This window comes from Drosophila novamexicana, unplaced genomic scaffold (genome assembly GCF_003285875.2).
Source record: "Drosophila novamexicana strain 15010-1031.04,08,12 unplaced genomic scaffold, DnovRS2.1 tig00001583-arrow-arrow-pilon, whole genome shotgun sequence".
In the NCBI taxonomy this organism is placed as follows: Eukaryota; Metazoa; Arthropoda; class Insecta; order Diptera; family Drosophilidae; genus Drosophila; species Drosophila novamexicana.
This window is the reverse complement of record NW_020824868.1, coordinates 127,593-148,136: the sequence shown is the minus strand read 5'-3', so window position 1 is coordinate 148,136 and position 20,544 is coordinate 127,593. Positions and strand designations below refer to the sequence as shown.

At 40.4% G+C, this 20,544-nt stretch overlaps 1 protein-coding gene across 1 annotated transcript in view; it reads left to right on the top strand.

Annotated features, from left to right (window-relative positions):
• Positions 1 to 20,544, top strand: part of LOC115768048 (midnolin homolog) — a 107,618-nt gene that overhangs the window by 36,137 nt on the left and 50,937 nt on the right. The gene's annotated exons all lie outside the window — the stretch shown is intronic.

The window sequence follows — 20,544 nt, the reverse complement described above, 5'->3', positions numbered from 1 at the left end:
AAGGAAACCAATCTGAAAGTAGTGAGAAAATATAATAAAGTGGTTATATTTAATCTATACAGTTAACAGCTAGACATTTCTATTCCTTTCCACTCTGACTCATCTACTCTTAGATCAAAACGGGAAAATAAGGATATCATCGGCACGTCGAAGAATTAATATCCCTATAGATATTTCCCTTTTGCAGATGATGATGGGTTTGATAAAAATTTCTTTGCCATGCAAGATCGTTCGTTCCCATGGCAGCTATATGATATAATAATCCGATGTTGATCAGATTTTGCATATATGTAGGGAGCATAGTGAAACTTTTAAGTGCCGAGTTTGGCTTGGAGATATGTTGAAAAACAAAGAAGTTATTCATTGTAGAGCCCTATAACCAAGCTTATAAAGTGAAGTTCAAACATTTTTGTGCTTAATACATTTTATAATAATCACATTAAAGCACAAAACTATAAAAAACCAACTAGCTTAGGTAATCTTTATTTAATAAGCTTTACAGATGAATCAATAAGATGGTTTTTGGATGTTGATTTCATTTGAAATTTTTATAAGTTTCTTGAGAATGTAAGCATCCATATTTATTATTATACTTTTTGTTGTTTTTGTTGTTGTCTTTATAGAAATTGTTCTTAACTTGTTTATAGATTTAAATAATGATTGCCCATAGCCACATATTCCTTAAATGAGTCAATTGAGGTATTAATATGAGAGAAAAAAAAAAAAAAAACAGTGCTGTATAGCGCATTGCGAGTGTTATGCACTTACAACTGCTGCTGCTTTTGGAATGGTGGCGCATATTTCACGCTCAATTAAATTGCCGGCCCAACTGCCCAGCTGCCCAGCTGTTTTTGTGCAACATTTTTGCGGCCACCTCGCAACCCCAATAGCCCATCAAAAACAAAAAAAAGAAAAAAAGAGGTGGCTGCGAGGTGGAACCGCGACCCGTAAATGGTCCACGGCTCAAACGTGCAACTGACCTCTGCCACATCGGGCCCATCCTAGCGAGCATTTCACCTGCTGCTGGTTAGTGGTGGGCCATTCGACTGATGTCGACTGGCTGCAATTTCTTTGGCTGCAAGCTGGGAATTTAATTCACATTGATTGCATTTCGAGCGCCGCATTGCGTTGCATTTTAAATAATGCCAACGGCTTTTCGCAAATATTTTTGGCAGCGCGTGCCCTGCACACGGAGTTGGACAGGGGCGGGCAGACGGGCGGCCAATCGGGTCCGCGGACTGCGCATCAGTTTAATTAAACAAATGCCAAGCCAAGGCGTCAGATCAATTCAGGCATGCCAAAGGATATGCAATATGGATAATGATAAAAGGGGCGCACAGAAAATGCACTGACTTGGTCCGACGTGGTGGAGAGGGTAGGGGGGAAAGCAGGAGGGCAGCGCTATTATGAGCTGCTCCATCAGCTGCTGCTGCTATAGGCATTTTTTAATCAATTGCATAATCACAGTGGGCCGAGCCGGGCCTATAGGCCCGGATAGGGCCGGACAGGGCCGGACCGGGCGAGCGTTATCATTTATCAGGCGCAGATGGCGCTAAATAAACAAAAAGTTCTTTAAAATATCTTTAAAGCAAACATTACGATACAAAACAGTTGGCAACTAAGTGGAACTATATGAGTTAGCAGTCAGTCGACTCTGAGATGCCCTGCCCGCGTGCCCACTAAGTTATTCACGCCATTTGCCAAAAGCTCGCTTAACATGATTTTGATTGAATAGTAAACAAAAAAGTTTAATTAGAACGTTTTCCACCCATGTTCCACAATAGCGGGTGAAATTAAAAAAACAAATTCTGCTTTGTAGCTTTTACGGCTTGAACTGTGCGTTGAACCGAAGATGATCGCTCTAACAGTCAGTCAATCAGTCAGTCAGTCAGCCAGTCAGTCAGTCAATCATTTAGTCAGTCAGTCAGTCAGTCGGTCAGTCAATCAGTATATAGTCATACATATTTCGCATTAATTTTCTTACACACAACCTTCCAATTAAAAATAGCATTGGGGATCTGTGCGAACATAAGTTTAAGCTCTAGGATTTCGCTGTGGCTCTTTTACAGTTTAACATCTCAAAGCGAGCCAGAGACTATTAAATACGATTATCTCATAGAATCCATGAGATCCATGAGGGTATATAATTATGATAATACACAAAAAGGCAGCGCAGAGCCTGAGTCGGAGCCAGACTCAGAGGCAGAGCCAGTTCAGGCAGCTGTCCACTTCGTTTTTAATTATGGACATAATTATTTAATGAATGCGTGCGTTTGTATGAATATTTATGTATGTGTGCAGGCATGTGAGCATATGTGTGGGTGCATAATTATATGCTCCCGGCGCTGTAAATTGGCGAGTAAAGTAAAATAAAAAACATGTGAAGAGCAAACAAAAATAACAACAACAAAAATAACAAAACAAAAAAAAATATTTAAAAATGAGAAAATCAATTTAATTTTGATGGAAATGAAATCATCTTAAAATTCATGCAGCGTTTATCATAAATCGACGAACGTTGTATAATTTTAATCATCAACAACAACAAGGCGCGACTGGCAGCAGTGACAGCGACGGCTCGTGAAATAATAATAAATAAACATATAATAATTGAAAATACAATTAGCATAATTGCAGCCCACAAACAGCAACAGCAACAGCAACAGCAACAGCAACAACAGCGATAACACACCCATAAAAGCCAAAAAATTATAATTAACATAATTTTTATTTACACAAATTTAGCCAGCGTTGCGAGAGTTTATTCAACTTATTTTACTGTTTAATTGTAATTATTTTTTTTCAAAGCACTTGTGTAAATGTGTGTAACTGTTAATATATATATAGTTCATTAGCAAAGCCTATTATCAAAGAACAGTTGCAGTTCCGATTTGGTATATTGCATGCATGGACAGGTAAAGTTGAAACTTCCTTAATTATGAACACAAAATTGGTTTAAAATAGGCAACTATGTTGCATTCGTGTGCAATTAGACTGCGTTAAGCTCATTTACAGCTCATAGCATGCTGTTCGCCATATTTACCAAAAGTTGTCCCTCGTGTGCATAGGCAGAATATAATTCAGATTTTGTAGAGCTACCTTTCGAGAGTGATATTCATTCCACAATTGGTCACTCGAGCTTTAATATGGCCAGCCCGTCCCAATTGGGGATACACATCTGTCCTGTGTATACCTTAGTATATATTCCATTCCTTATTCCTTAGGTCTCAAATGCAGCATAAAAACATATTTTTCAATGCTGCCCCACTATGCGATTCTCATGAATTAAAGTAAGGCTCACTTAGCTGAACTCTGATCTATTCTTGAAGATAAAACTGAGTTAAACTGGTTATTGGTATTTCTTGCAATAAATACATAATTTTCAATTTTGAATTCCCTTGCAATTCTCATGAATTTGAAGAAGACTCACTTAGCTCCTTCGTCTTCAATGATTTGGGTAAATAATAATCAATCATTTAAAGGATGCTAGAATGAATAATTTCAGATATTTTTCTGAGCGAGTGCTGTGCCATTTTATCATGTGCAATTTTCAGGAATATACAATAAGCAGCTGTAAGCGTTATAATTTTATTTATTTATTTATGTACAAAAATAAATCTATACATAGCTTGTATAAATTTTGCCATTTGATAGTTTCGGGCAGGCAATGTCCAAGCAAATATCACTTTAGTCATTATTTTTTTATATGACAACAGCAATAGCAAAAAAAAGCCAACACGAAGAGGGGGAAAAAACACAGAAATAAAAATAATATAAAAATAAATACCACAAAATGTTGCCATAAATTTCGTGCACAATTTTCCCGGACCAAAACATTTTGATGCAATTTTTTGGTTTCATTTTTATACATATTTTTTTTGTTGCCCTCTGCTAAATCAACAAAGTGCATTTTGAGCAGATAGCAGCACAAATAAAGATATGTATTTATAAAAAAATAAATAAACATAGTAAAAAAAATAAAAGCTTGACATAAACACTGATAATGTTTGTTGATAGTGGAAAGCGTACACAAACATTTCATAATTCGTGCCATACACAAAAATTCTTGTACACATGAATGTGGCCTTAAATTGGGCAGCTCAATTTCAGCTAACGAAATTTATTTGCAGCGATTTCCTTTAAACTGTAAATTGCGACAGAGTTTTTTTATGCGTTTCCCCGCTTTGCAATTTGTGCAAAGTATTTATTTTTGTCATTGCACTTGGCATATATAAAGGTTATTTAAAATTCGGCAAGCAGCAGTTAAATAGTTTTGCCTGTTTTGTAAATCGTGAATTTTTCTCTGTTAACTGTAAATTCTTTTTGAAATTCCTTTTGTTGTTTTTGTGTTATTCTTATTACATTTTTGAAGTCATCTCCGCTATCAAATCTTGTGGCCATTAAAGTCCACTCTTTGCGCTGGACGCACTTGCAACTCATTATGAGCCAGCGGGGCAAGACTAAAGCTGCCCAACTGGCTGTTGGACAAATGTCGTGTCTGGCTAAGACTCTCTCTGTCTCTCAGCAAACAAGCCAAGCTGCGTACGTGAGGAAAAAAACCGAAAACAAACCAAATCAAAAAAAAAAAGCAACTGAAAGGCAGCCAAAAACTTTTGAATAACAAATGAAGGCTGCGACTGCGGCATCTGTGAGACCTGAGCGGACTTTTTAAGCAGCGGCAGCCAGAGGTAGACTCGATGTTGTTGTTGTTCTTATGTCCGTTGTTGTTGTTGTTGCCGTGGCAGCCACAGTCAAAGTCAAAAAGTTAAGCACACAACGCGGCGTATACGTAATCTGTGACTGTCTGATCACTCACACACAATGAAGCACAGCAGCAGCAACAGCAGCAGTAGCGGCAGCTGCCTGCATTTGCCAGTCTCCTTCTGTCTCTCTCTCTCTCTCTCTCTCTCTCTCTCTATCTCTTTCGCTCTTTCTCCATTCTTGTCTGTCTATTTGTTTGTTTGTTTGTCTGTTTGTTTGTTTGTTCGCTGGCATGCTGCTTAGCTTGATACGCCACTGAGTAGCAGATTAGTAGCGCTTATGCTTGCACCTACTACGTGGCCAACACACACACACACACACACGAGAGACACACATGCCTTTAAGGCAAGGCTCAATGCTCGCGCTTGTATACCCTGCCCATCCAAAGCTCTCAGCTGCCTTATAGAATATCATGGTCTCAATTTAAGGCGTCAGAGCGTCACCTAAGTATAAATCCTTTATTGACTTGCATTGTAGATGTTAAAAAAGGAAGTTTTACTTCCTCCTGCTTTAAATTTTTTGTTTTATGAGAGTTTATTCAGAGAGATATATAAGTTATATCAGAGTTTATGTGAGTTTCAATGCGTTTTTGGCCAGTTGCAATATGTGGAAGTTCTTCGTATTCAGCGCTCACATTCGTTGTCAACTTTGTAAAAGCTAGAGGCTAAGCAAAACAGTGTTATTTGCTTACACTAGAGCACTAGAGTTTATTAATACTTGAGTTTATTAGCCTGGAGTCTATGTAGACAAGGTTTTGCTAACACTAGAGCTTATAAACACTTATTAAAAACAGACCTTATAATCACTAGAGTTTACTAACACATGAGTTATAAACAATTGAGCTATTAAACGCTAGAATTTATTAACGATAAAGCTAAAACATATTAGACTTTTTCAACACTAGACTTTAAATATAGGGTATTCGAAGTGCAGCTTCTCATGATTGACAGCTCTTGGGCTTTTGGGCGCGTTTTTGTGTGCCTGCCAGTTATCCTGCCACGTCGGCGATGTCTTCTTGCTGTCATCTGATCTCTGGCGCTGCTAAGTGGGCACACCGCCCTCCACGCCCACCGTGCAACGCCCTCCACTTGCAGCGCTGAGCACACGCCCGCCATGACATGACTCGCTTTGGCTGCTTCTGCTGCTGCGTCTTTTTCTCCTCCACCCACCTCCTCATCGTCGTCGTCGTCGTCATGGTTGTCTGTCGTATGCGTTTGGAATTTTTGATTTTGCCACATTGCAGACTGCAGTCAATATGCAGTGGTGCCTCCGCCCGCGACTCCGCTGCCAGCAAACGCGGACTACTGTATGTTGGCCAGCGGTTTGTGCTGTCTGTGTGTTTCTGCATTTTTTTCTCTTTCTTTTTGCGCCAGCAGATTGAATTTTGATTTGGCGGGTAATTGAACTTTTACTACAGCAGTAGCAACCGCTGAGCTCCGAGCCGATTCCTCAGCGCTTCTCTCAGGAGTTGCGGCTGCCGCTGCCGTTGGCCTGACTGGCGGCATGATTAATGGCTGGCAATGCGCAACGCACGATCTACGTTTTTGGCCTCATCATAAATTATTAAACAAGTCCACTTGACACATGCACACACACACACACACCCAGAGCGCAATATAAATGACCAGAACGAACCGCAACAACAACAACAACAGCAATAATAAAAAATATACAAAAGAAACAGCAAACAAAACTGAACAAAACGCTGAGACGCTCGCAACATTTTTGGCATGCCCCATGCGCCGAAAACGGTAAAAACGACATGGCCAAGTAGCAGCAGTCGCAGTCACAGTCACAGTCGCAGTTACAGTCGCAGTTACAGTCTCCGTCGGCGACGTCTTGTCCCTCTGGTGAGCCTTGCTCGGCTCCGTGTGCCTTGGGAAACGCGCATGTATAAATGATGATATACTTACTTATAAAGTGATCAGCGTTTTGTATAAATTGGCTAAAGGTATCTATAAGATGCTTCGCCCAGTTACCAGTTTCCCAATCGGCCAGCATCCTCCCACCCCCTGCCCATACTTGCAGCCAGCGCAAACCGGCCGTAAAAGCTGCATTGAGGACGTGTTTTTTATAGCAGACACTGTGTTGGCCAGGCTAATGTCATTTGATGGCACAGCTACGTCTTGTTCTGGAAGCGATCTGCAGCATTTACAGCAACAACAACAAAAACAAGCAGAACAACAACAACAACAATAGCATCTTTAATGTGGCATTTATTAAAATGAACTTAACAGTGAAAACCACAGTGGAATCCACAACAGAGCTGAGGCCATTGTCTGTTCCGCTGCCTGACAGCTCCCCACTTTCCACTTCCCTCTTCCCACTGCCTGCTGCGTGCTGCCTGCTGCCTGCTGCCTGCTGCCAACTTGCTATCCACACTCGCGCCTTTCATGGCCAGTGCTCTGGCTTGTTGTTCACATCCTTGCTGCCACACGATTAAAGTACAAATTATGTTGCACATGGGAATCGGAATTGGCATTTGGTGTTGGACCAGGTTTCAGTTTTAGATAAGAGCCAACCACCATCAGATGGCCACAAAGATTAGAGCCCAAAGCGATTAAGTCTCTGACAAAATAGCAGACCAAGCCGCATGACCCTGATTACGTCTGAGTTATGTTTAGAAGAGTGCGCCACGAAGCACGAAGCGCATCAACAATTCAATTGGCCAAATGAAATGATTAAAACGATAAACGTTGCGAAAGCATTTGAAATAAGCTTCAAAGAGGTGGGATAGTTCATGCTGAAAGGCATACTAAGCTTTAATAATTAAATCGAACCCTTAAGAGGATTAGCGAGAATATTGGAAGACAGCTTGCAAGCGATTTAAAGTTGGCTGCGCTATTTGACCATGTTTATCGTTTGGCGATAATTAAAAGAAGTAGATAAAGGAAAATAATCGAATGGGAATTGTTCCGAATTAAATTCTTTATAATAATAATGAAGTGCTGAAGTATTAATTACTCAAATAATTTAATTTTAATTATCCAATTCAATGTAATTCAATTCTTTCTAATAATAACACAAATATTAGTTTATAGATCATTGCCAGCAATTAAATCATAAATACCTTTGCAAGCATATGAACAGGAAAGGGCGTGGACCGTGGGGCGCTGACTATTTATTAGCTGTCGCACCTATTTAGCTTTATAACTTACGCTCCGCTTAACGCTATCATAGCCGATCAGGGCAGCAACTTTCGCGATGATATCCAATTGATAACTGCCTGCAGGCGCGGCGCACAGACGCGTCGCATTCGTGTTGCAACATGAACAAGATAAGAATTTAGAATTGAGAAGCCGAGAACCCAAGAAACCGAGAACTGCGAACTGGACAGACTTTGGCATTGGCAATGCCAAAGGGGCAATGCCTGTAATGATGATGGCCACAGCAGCAGCTATGGCAATGGCATTGGCAATGGCAATGGCAGCGGCAAAGCCAACCGTTGAAGCGGGGCACAAAACATGCAGCAGACAGGGGAACCGCCACTAAATTGTTGGCGTTGTTGTAGTTGTTGCAGTTCTTGTTCTGTTCCTGATAGTTGTTGCTGCTTGTTTACCTAAGCGTTAACGGCTGCCCAGTGGCTGAGAACTATGCGAGCGCGTATTGCAGCGATGACGACAATGGGGCGCGACAAGATAACAAATGCAATTCGGACCGAATGCGAATGCGAAAGAGAAGTCACTTCAACCTGAAAAGATCGCTGATGGTGTCTGCAACAAAAAAATAAAAAGTAAAAACACAAAAAGTCATAATGACAACAGCCAGAACAGTCACATTTCATAATAATCAGGAATGCTTACAATGCTTACGACCAAGAAACATGTATTCTCTAGACGAGCGAGCACAACTAGGAGTCACCCTTTAGACTGCAGTGCGCTAGTCGGGAGTGTTCGCCTACGAGCTAGACAGACCCCGCGCGGAGTTAGCTATTAAAAACTTTCTAGCTTCCGATCTTTATGGAACTTACAGTGCACAAATATGGCCCACAAATGTGCGTAATTACCAAAACCCAAGACTACACCTGTTAAGATTTGTTTCCAATTTTGTGGGCAACGAGGAGAGGCATTCAATAAATGAAACATGTGGAGACTATACGTGAGTCTACATACCAAATTTGTTGACTCTAGCTTTGATAAGCTTCGAGACATGCTCAAAATCACACAATTTCGATATCGATTCTTATCGATTTAACGGAAACTCTGCAAGTTATCGATGATTTGGCACTAATAGGAATATAAAATTCAAAATTTAAGCTGTGCCTCAAGTGATTTGCATGAAAGTGCGTGAAAAACGAAATATCAACTCAGGTTGCCATCCTAATTAAAAGTTGTTATAACTTTTTAATTTACAGCTTAATCCCATGACATTTGCACAACCTTCTCAGTGAGTACAGGGTATAGGCAAATGGCAGGGCAGCTGCTAAGGGCTAGCTGGTTTATGCAGGCGGTTCGTTTAGACTGCGCACAAGTGATTCGGTTCCGTTCGGTTCGTTTAAGCTGAATGCAGCGAGTGTCCTAGCATATGAATGCTCGAACTCGCATTCGTTTGGCCGTCATGTGGAATGCCAATTTAAATTGCATCCCAAAGGACAAAGCGTCTGGCACAGGTGCTTGCTTCATGATGTGCATTCGTCGCCGTCGCCGTCGCCGTCGCTCTGCGTCCTGGCCCCCACAGATTTTTGCCCATAGACAATATTTTATGGTTGCGGCCTGCCGCTTGCCGCTTGCTGCGTCGTCTGCGTCTTGACAGGACGACCGGGCTCAGCTCCCCCTGCCGCCGCCCGCACTTCGCTCTGAGCGTCTTGCTAGCTGCCTGTCGCTCTGCCTTTCCTCTGTCTGTCTGTCTGTCTGTCGTTGTCGTCGTTGTTGTCTACCTGTGGAGCTGTCGGCATGTCCTCTGGCTTGTCCTGTCCTGTCCAGCGCTGTCCTGTCCAGCACTAAGCTGAACTGTGTCTGGCCGCTGAATTTATGGGAAAATAACTTGCTGGGAATTTATGAAAACTGCGACGCCATAATAACAATAATCAGACTAAGTAGTGACCGCTGCCAGACATAAACTCTGCCCAGATAAACCTCAAGTGCCTTTTCTCAACTAACATAAAAATGCTAATAGCTGGCGGCGGTGCGGTGCGGTGTGGTGCGGTGAATTGCTGTGTGGTGCCTGCCACAATTTTAACGTGATCCGCACAGCTTAATTAGCAAAATGTCGCGGAGCTGTGGAGCTCTGGAGCTCTGCTCCTCCAGAGCTGACGACGACCGACAGCATTAAGATACGCGCCTCCAAGCTACCCGCCAGGGTTGCTTAGCTAATGCAACGCAGCTGGGTTGCCTCCATAGGGATGGGCCGTGTGCTCTTCTTTATAGGGTCAGCGTTGGCGACATTCAGACGGGCAACAAGCGTGAAGAGTGTGAGCTAGAAAGGGGCAGAGAAGGGGCTCAAATTGCGAGAAATTAAATGCTTAATGCAATTTGATTAGTCAACTGAAAAGGTCACAAATGCTGCCAGCGGGCGTATTTTTCTATCAGACAAAAGAACACCCAAATGACGGTCTTAATGCGACTCAATTATAACTAATAAGTATCTATCAACAGTTGGCGAAACCCTAACAATTATGAATCAAAATACTTTTCCTTATTTTACGGCTGAGTTTATTCAAGATATTATTAGGCATAAGCAACAGCCAAAGGCTGCTAGCTCTATTTTTACACTTTTTTATACATACCTTTATATAAAATTAAAAAAATAAAAATAATATGGTTATGTCAATAATAATAATCATAATTATTATGATAGTAATAACAACAAAAATAATATTAATAGCAATAAAATTAATAACACAAATATTAATAATAATAATAATAACTAAAATAAATAAAAATAATAATAATAAAAAAAATAAAAAAGAATAGTTATATTAATTATGATAATGATAATAATAAGAATAATATAAATAATAAAAATATTAATATCTATATTTATTTTCTTTCCCATAATACTAATACTAATATATCAAAAATAACTTTTGTATTAACAATGATAATGATAATATGCATAAATAACAAAACTAAAATTATTGTTAATAATAAAAACGATAATGTTTATAATAACAATCAAATACCAGAATTCCAACCCCAGCTTAAAATTGAATAGACTTATTTTCTGCCATATACGTGAGAGCTGTATGTATAAATATATATATTCATGTGCATGTCTGATCACATTTATAACACTTGCATAACGCTGGAGCAGACTGTTGTCTGCTTTATAAATACCTAAGTGACGATGGTGGCCAGCCAAGCAAAACTCCGGATTTCGAGTCACAATCCGATTTCGACTGGGACGACTTGTAGTCATTTGTACATTTGACAGTTCGCTGTGGGCATGTGTGTGTACACGTGTGTGTTTTAAGTGAAAGCATGTGTGGCTGTGTGTCTGTGTCTGTGCACACCTGTGTTGCTGCGTTGCTGTACTCCAGGCCCGAACACGCTCCAGTAAGCCGCTAAGCCTCAACTCATGTGTGTGTGTGCATCTGTGTGTGTGTGCTGATTGCTGTTGCTATGTGAAGTCAAGACATGAAAAATTATAATAATGACCAAGACAGGGTGCAGGAAATGTGGGTAGGAGCCTGCCCTTCACATTGCTGTCTCAAAATGTGACAAATTTTTCGTGCATTTTCAGCAAGTCTGCGTGAAGAGTGTTAGAGATAAAGAGGGAGAGTGAATGAGAGAGAGAGAGACAAAGAGAGAGAGGGAGAGTGAGGTGTCGGGTCGGGTCGCTGGCCTCGTCGTAGTTTTGTGCTGCATTTAAGCGCAAATTTTCACTCGTTCTTGACATTCATTGTGCCGAGGTGCTGCCAGTGTACTGCCAGGGTGGTGCCAGGGTGGTGCCGGGGTGCTGTTGGCAACTGACTGCCACTTGACATGCAGGCAAACGTGTTGACTTCGTTCCTGCTGCATTTGTATGTGTCGCAACTTTTAATGAGCAAGCAAATGAAGTGTCTGCCACCGCAGTAGAGCACGCGTGTGTATGGGTGTGTGTGTGTGTGTGTTTGTGTGTGTGCGACATGGCCACCAATGTTTGCCTGACAGCCCCACTAGCCTCGGCAGACGCCTCTAAACTCCTCACCGCCCCTGCCCCCTTGGTATCCTTCCATTTGCGTGCGTTTCCATAAAAGTTTTGTGACAGTTTTTGCATTGCCTCTTGCCTGCATTTCTTTATCTTTCCTCCTTCTTTTTTTTATAGCACTTTTCAAAGTCAAATTGGGTGTGTGCGTGTGTGTGTGGCAGCGGAAATAGAAGCCAAAAAGGCAGCGGCTGCAAACAACAGCAAAAACACGCCCAAAAAAAGGAAAACAAATAAAAACCAGCAAAAAATGTATTTTAATAGAAAAAGCTGCAACTTTTTACAGCGCGTAAGCAAAAACAAAAGTTTTCACAGTGTGTTAAGTGTGGGTGTGTGCGTTGTGGGTGTTGCGTGTGTTGTGTGTGGCTGCCACTTGATGTTGCCATTGTGCCTACCTCCTCCCCACCCCTTCGTAGCATCATTTCGCCCCATTTGCCGTCGCCGCCATATGCGCAAAATGACAAATTAATGCGACGCTTTGGCTTTGGCTTTGACTGTTGACATTTCGTTTCATTCCATTTCGTTTCGCTTCGTTTCGTTTCGTTCGCCAACGTTCCCCAATGCCGCTGATCGTGTCCAGTTCGTTTCCACAGTTCGCTGCACCAAACAATTTCTGGGTGGGCCCAGTGCATAAACGCGCAAATGTTTTTGACAAGGCGTTTGCCTCTCCAGCATAAAAAACAACACACACTTTGTTGTGTGTGTGTATGTGTGTGTGTGTGTGTGTCGCCCGCTGTCAGGCACAAGCTGCACTATTAAATTGTAATTCACATCTATTGCAGCTAATTTCAATTTTTATACCCCGAACCCATTGAAAATGGGTAAAAAGGGGTATATTGTATTTGTGCAAATGTATGTAACAGGCAGTAGGAAGCATATTCGGCCCCATAAAGTATATATATTCTTGATCAGCACCAATAGCCGAGTCGATCCAGCCATGCACGTCTGTCTGATTGAATGCGTCGATCTCACTACCTTTAAGATCAAAAGACTTGAAAACAGATCCTCCTAGTGCCCGCGCAGCACAAGTTTGTTTCCGATAATGCACCAAATTCGACAGCTTCTCGAATAGTTTATACAGATTAGGTATCTTCCATATTATAGCGAAAGGTGTTTCTAGAAGAAGGTTCAGGGTATCGCCATAGTCGGGCACTTCCAAGTAGAACTAACCAACTAAGTTGCCTAACATTATATTTCAATATATTTATTAAATTAAATGCATAAATTTACTAATTACGATTTCTGCATTGAAAACTATAATATGTTTTTTTTTTTATTTATTGGTCATTTATATATATTTTTTTGTTAGGGGTTTTTTGATTAAGGCTCATATTTCATGCATAATATAATAATTTAATTTAAATAATTAATTTATTTTTGTGTGCTCTATTACTATATATATATTCTTTAATCAAATCAAAGCTATCTGTTTACGTGCTTTTGTTTAGGCAAACCTTAATGCATTTATATAAATATAATCTGCCCAGTTTTCTTTCATGCATTAACATCTAGTTAGCATCGGATGCCCCTCTTTATAAGTGCACGCCTCGTCGGATTGCCTTCTATTCTCTATTGCTCCACGGTACATCAATATTATATTTGTATATAAATTTAACAGACAATCCGGCCACTAAGTAGCATATATTTATATGGAGCACATATTCATAAAGTCTGGCTTTCCACAAGTGCCACTTGCCGGCATTTCAACACCACAGTCAAATCAATTTGTTTGGGTTCCAAAAGCAAAGCTCAAGTGTCTCAGATATGTTGCCCATATATCATAATGATCACGATCGTCTACCAAGTGCTTCAAAAACAACAACAAATTTGCTCTCCCCTCCATGTGGGTCTGTGTCTCCTTTGTATATGTTTGATGGCTCTTCAATCTGCTCGCCTTTGATTAACCCATGTTCTGGTTCGGCAACTTGTCTCTCTTTCTGTTGCTCCACTTTCAAAAAAATCTCTACAGCATATTTTCCTTCTTTGTGCGTAGCATTCTTTGTGGCTGACTCTTAATTGATTAAGCGTGAAATAATTTCTTTTGATTGACTTCAATTGAAATGAATTATTCTTTAATTGGTTGCGCGACGTCTAAGCGGCATGCGCCTGCGCCTAAGGTGCCACAGGCCCCTCGCCCCTCGCCAGATTGTCGAAACACCCAATGCCTATCCTTGCCTCTCGTGGCGTCTTCAAGACGAATTGTGTCTGTGCGGCAACAGCAGCAATATTTGCGACGGCTGCTAGACAAAATTTTTGCTAGAAATGCAAATATTGCAAAAAAATATACATGTATATACAAAAAAAAAAAAAAATACCAATCATAAAAGGTTTCTAGTTACGAAGTTTAAATACCCTTGCACACATAGGAGAGATAGAGACATAAAGAGATATACCAGGATGGTTTCAGGTGGTTCCGTTTACAGTTCAAACCAATTATTAGTCTTAAGTTCGGTTCGCGTAGCTGGTTATACACTTCCATGCAACCACTTTCCGGTTCAATTCTGGATTTATCCTATATTTAATTTGAATTTAGTTTCGTTTCAAGTAGCTGGCTTTCACATCCATGCCACCAGTTTCTGGTTAAAGCATTGTTTAGTCATATCTATTTCAAATGTAAATTAATAAACTTATATTTGAATTTACTACTGCCCGTTGTACTGAAAATATTGCAAGTCGTAGATATTTTCATATACAAGAGGCGGGCTAAATTTGATCCATACCCAAGATTGGCATCTATCAAATATGGTTAGTTAAATGCAAAAGCATAGGACCAATGCAATGCAAATGCTACGGTGCTGCATCTTCCTTATAGAATTTTTCGTTTTTGAGACATTTTTTGATAACCAGTTTGGTTCAAGGCACTAGTTGGAACAGCGGACGCGAACTAGTTCGATTCAATGCAATATTTGTTCAATCTTAATCACGCAATGTTGCTTTTTTTGAATGCTACATTTAAATGGTTTAAAAATAATATGGTATATGGACTGTTTAAGAATGTATATATGTGTATATAAGTATGTATATATACTTGAGTATGTATGTTTAAATACATAAGTCTTCTTCCTGATCAAATTATAATACGCTTTGCAAGTGTATAAAAAAAAGTTGTAAGAAAATCAACTCAAAACAGGCACCTTACAACTTCGGCTCCTTCTCCTGCTCCTGCTGCTGTTGCTGCTGCTGCTCCTCGTTCTCCTTCTCCTGGTAGCTGTTGTCGTTGTCAAGAACAAAAATAATAATAAAATTTGCTGTCGCTGCGAATATAAACAGGCAATTTTTGTGCGCCGCTCCAAAAATGCCACAACAGCAACAAAAATAACAACAACACGAGCAACGACAACATCGACAGTGGCAGCTGTTTTTAATGTCTGCACAGGCCGCCTAATGGCGCTCAACGGCCGCCAAAACTGAAGGAGGACTACGACAAAGCTGCCACTGCCGCTGCTGCTGCTGTTGACGACCCCATTGCCACTTGGACTCGATTTGATGCCACTCGCAGCACCATGGCACGGCATGCCACGCCCCGTACTGCATCCCGACCCAACTCAAATTGTATCGACGTAGGCGTTGAGCCGCCGCCAGATTGTGACAAAAAAGAGAAACGCAAACAAAAAAAAAAACTTTGGCGGCGTCTGTCTGGGCCCTGGATTTGTGGCATAAATTGAAAATCATATGCCACACACAAGGCTCATCCTTAATCCTCATTGTCGGACTCATAATCGTCAGGGGGCTGTTAAGTGCCTGGCATTAATGGCCAAAACGCTGCTTTAATTGAGCGTCACATTTTACCACATCCGAAACGCTTTCAGCTACGCTAAATGTTATCTCTTTGTTCATCTCATGAACTAGTTCCACTTAGTAAGTTTAGCTGAGTTTGGTTATTGCAATGCAATTAAAATGAATACTTAATTAAGTCACTTGAATTTTTAAAATTTGTGAATACAAATTGTGCAACTAATAGAATTGACCATAAACAGTCGAGAGTGCCCGACTAGAAGATACCCAGTAGCCAGTAGCGCCATGCTGCCGTTAAACATTCCAGCTTCCATCTAGGCATACATGCAGGAAAACACAGAAGCTGCGCTTCTTCTAACCTTTATCCAAATGCATTCTCGATTAACTCCGCTTTTAATAGTCCGATTTGTATGCTTAAATATAGCATAGTTAAGTGTGCATATACCAAATCGCATGGCTCTACTCCTAATAATAAATAAGCTTTGTGTTGTAAAAAGTTGGGAGATGACCAAACATATGTGACATATTTTTAATCTTTATGCACTTTCCATGCCAAGCTTGGTGTCTGAGCGTTTATAATATGCTCAGAAAATAGGAGTTTGATATCGATTTTTATCGATAACATGACCGGCATCGATTCTTATCGTTTGTTTTAACTCCGATATATGTTCGAAAATCTCCAGCTCTTGTAGTCTCTGAGATCGACGCGGTCATTCATACGACGCCATTAAAAAAACCTTGAATCTTTTCAATAGTATAGCATTAGCTCAATAAAGCATATGTCCCCCTTAATTATACGCGTAGCATGTATAGCTATAAATAACTTCTAGGCCACATACATGTTTTTAATTTTCGAAAAAAAAAACTAGCCTAAAAACAGAAAAGTTGAAATGCGCTTTGCTGGCGTACAATTAAAAGCCACGAGTCGAAAACCGAAATTCAAGACCCGAAGGCTCGTGCATAATAAAAATTAACCGTTTATGAATAATGCAGTCAGCGGTAACATAATAAGCCGGTCAAAATGTTGTGGGTGTTATGTGGTCAGCAGGGTGGTTGGAGAGGGGAGTCGGAGACGCGGGGCGGAGTATTGTTTTGTGGTGGATCTCTTGGCTGCTTTTATGACATGACATAAGCGTTTAAATAATACAAAGAAATGAAATTAAAAAGCTGGGTAAAAATTCTACAAATTGCATGGGCATGCAGGCTCGACGATGTGAGGGGGGGAGGTGAAGTGTAGCCTGCAGCTGGCGGGGAAAAGCGAAAGCAAACATGTGACATATGCGGCAATTAATGCCGTTAATTATTAAAGTTAACACCCAAAAGCGACATGCACAAGTCAAATAAATAAACACGCAGCCAACCAACCAAACGACTCATTGGCTTGCCACACACCAAGTCAAAGCCGCGCAACCCTGCCTATAAAGCTGCCACAACAACAAGAACAACAGCAACAACAACAGCAAACGTAAAGTTTAGCCCAAGCCCCAAATGAAAACCCAAACGCCCCAACAATTAAGGACAATGCGTGCTAATTTCAAACGAAAACTCCAACGTCGCCAACTGAAAAATCCGGAGCCCCAGCCAAGGCCCAGTTCCAAACCCAGCCCCAATCCCAGCCCCCAGCATTAGCAGGAGGAGCGCTGTAATAATGATTTTTATTTATAAACTGGCGGCGGCACAGGACGCGAAGCAGTACCCATGCGTGCCACATTGGGATTATGTGAGTAGTTGGCAGCGTGGGTGGCCTGGCCAGGCGTTGATAGGTGGCTGAGTGGGTGGATGGGGTGTAGTGGGTGGAGTGGGGTGGGGTAAGGGGGGCATATAAGAAGGACAGTTGGCACATAAATAATTTACACGCCTGGCGCAAGGCAACACATCCTTTTTGTTGTTATTGTTGTTGTTGCTGTTGCCGGCACTGCTGACATAATTCTATATATATATATATATATATATATATATATATATATATATATATATACATATTTGTACATATATATATTTTATATTTTATATTTTTAGTTGTTTTTTGTTGACATTTTGGTAGCTTTTTTTTTTGGCAGCAGGAAACAGGCAAAGCAAACAAAACTTTGTTAATTTTATGCAACTTTTTGGCATTTACGTGTTTAGTTTATGACTTTTGTTGTTGTTTCTTGCGCCCTCTCAGCCTCTCTCACTCGCGCCCGCCCTCACTCGGCCACATCGCGTCGTTTAAAGGAAATTATGATTTTTTGTTTAGGGCTCAGTTTTGAGCTTATGCATAGCTAGAATTTTATGCAGTAAATAATGCACAACAAATCGGTTCAAGCTTTTCTTATCGATCCATAATCAATATACAGTGATGACTCGGTTGAACGGTCGTAACTCGCTTACTCAAGAGAACTGTGCGCCTTATTGAGAGGAAATAAGTAGGAACTAAAACAGAATGGTTTGCTATATAATGTCCGCTCAAGAGGGATGTCCGCCTGTGAGGTGACTTTAAGGAGGGTATTATAGGGTCTCACAGATATATATGTATATACATTTTCTATCTATTGCAAAAAAGACTATTTTAAAACTTAGCTCAACTCTATATTTGATAATAGTAGAGCCTTTTCGATAACAATCCATTGTTGTCGATTAATTTAAATGGTTGCAACTTTAATTATTTTTCTTTTAAGAATGGCCAAAGTATCTATTCTAAATTTGTTCACTCCATGTTTTATATCGGGAGCTTAATCGACTTTTCATTTCAATTATCTTAGCTTGAATATAAATTCACACATGTATATCTTAATGAAAATCAGACATATGCATTCTATGATTAACTACCTTTAAAACGACCAATCAATTATTTCCGCTATAGACATGACGACATATAAGGCCCGTTGCTCTCAGGCATGATTAGCTTGGAGACCTAAAGATATACAAATCTTTTAAGCGTTTGCATTATCGGGGATTATTTAAAAAGATCTCGAACTGATTTTTTACGATCAACTTTCGACTGCGTTCCCCGCCCTGCATCAAGTTTGATGCGATCAGTTCCAATCGACTTGGTCTCCTTCCATGTGTGTGGGTTGCCCTCTTTTTGTATTCGTTGAATATTATTGTTATTTTTATATTTTTTTTTTATTTTTTATTGCTGTTGTGTAAACAATAAAAGCAGCCAAATAAAAATACTTTTGACAATGCCCAAAATTTAAAAACCGGCAGCACATCGTGCGATAATGAAGATGATGTTGATGGTGATGGTGATGATGATGTTAATGATAATCGAAAGGCCAATGCGTTCATTAGTTCTCATTATGGAAAACGAAGAAGAAGAAGAAAAAAAGAGATGAGAAAAAAAATTGCTTGAGCCGAATGATAAACGCATTTATAAACAAAGCGTTTTTCAACAGAAACCATAACTAACACAGTCTGGAATTCAGGGAAAGAGCGCGAGAGTTGCGCGAGAACTGGTTTCGGGCATGCGGGGGCTCCACTTCACTCGATCTGTCCACTCGGCTCATTGTCTGCAGCTAATGAACTCTATTAATAATGATGGCATGCGATATCTTACAGATACAAAAGATGCCCATAGAAAATATATTCAAATATATATATTTGATTTGATTATTGCAATAATTTTCTTAAAAGCGCTAACCTAGTCGTGGGTGGCCCCTCAATGCGAGTTGAATTCGTAAATGGACTCAGCGTTATCTGTTAGCTTTTAAGCACAAACGAGCCGCAAATGAGGCGCGACCATGTAAAATACCGATAAGAGCTGTTCAGCTGTCCACTCATCGTGTGGGTGTTGGCTTTGGCTTTGAGAACTGCAGAGAAAGGGTCATAAAACGTATCGATAACAAAATGACCTATTTGTTAAGCGTTTAAGCAAGCGTTGTTGAAGAAATATAAAAAGTGATTGCTTTGAAGCTGTTAAACTACGTAAATTGGAAATATCCAGATATTTGAGTTGGTTTTCAATGGATAAGATAATCCATATTATTGATAAGTCTCTTATATATTGCCTAATTGACAACTTGCCTATGAATTCAAATTCTTGTTAATATTTCGCTGTTTGTTAATATTGCTTACATTTAAACTGTTGACGTATTTGTATGCATTATGAAATCATTGAGATTTATACTTCAGTTATTGCATTTTAACTTAGCACCTTACAGCTGAAAAGACTCTTAATGGAATATACAAAAAATAACAGCTCGTGCGCGCATGAGAATCGCCTAGAAAGGCGCGCATCGAAGGGCTGTCAGTGGCAAAGCCCTTTCGGGCTGAGATAACTTATTTGTAGCCTGCCCAGCGCCACAAACGAATGCACAGAAGTGCATTTCAAGTGCACTTCGAGTGCTCGTATTCGCATTCGCATACGCCAGAAGGAGCAGTACGTGAAGTGCGGACCATAAACTTTGAATGCTCAATGGACAAGCAGGCAGCCCCTTATTCAATCGTTCTTATTGTTGTTGCTGCTGCTACTGCTGCTGCATTGTCGAATGCATTTTTATAACAATTTAATTATATTTATGCCGTTTATAAACGTGGCGAATGGTCGGATTGGCGGCTGGCGGTTGGCTGGGGACCCATTGCAAAAGTCATTCAAGCCAAAGTAATGCAAAGGAGCGCAGCTCATTTTCCGCTTGTCTCGCCAATCCACGTCAACCAACGAGGCGCTCGCTCTCTCTCAGTGCCATCGATGCGTTGTCCAAAGCCAATGCCAATGCACATAACGACGTCCATTACACGCAACAGCAGCGGAAACAAGAATAGCAACAAAAGAAAATGGCGTCTGGCGACAATATGCGTGCGTGTGTGTGTGCCTGTCTGTGTGTGCGTGTGCATGAGCGAAATTATTTTTATTATTTTACACAATTTTTATATGAAAGCCAAATGCGATACAACAAAAGAACTTTACAACATGGCATAAATATTTAGTATATTGCAATTGCT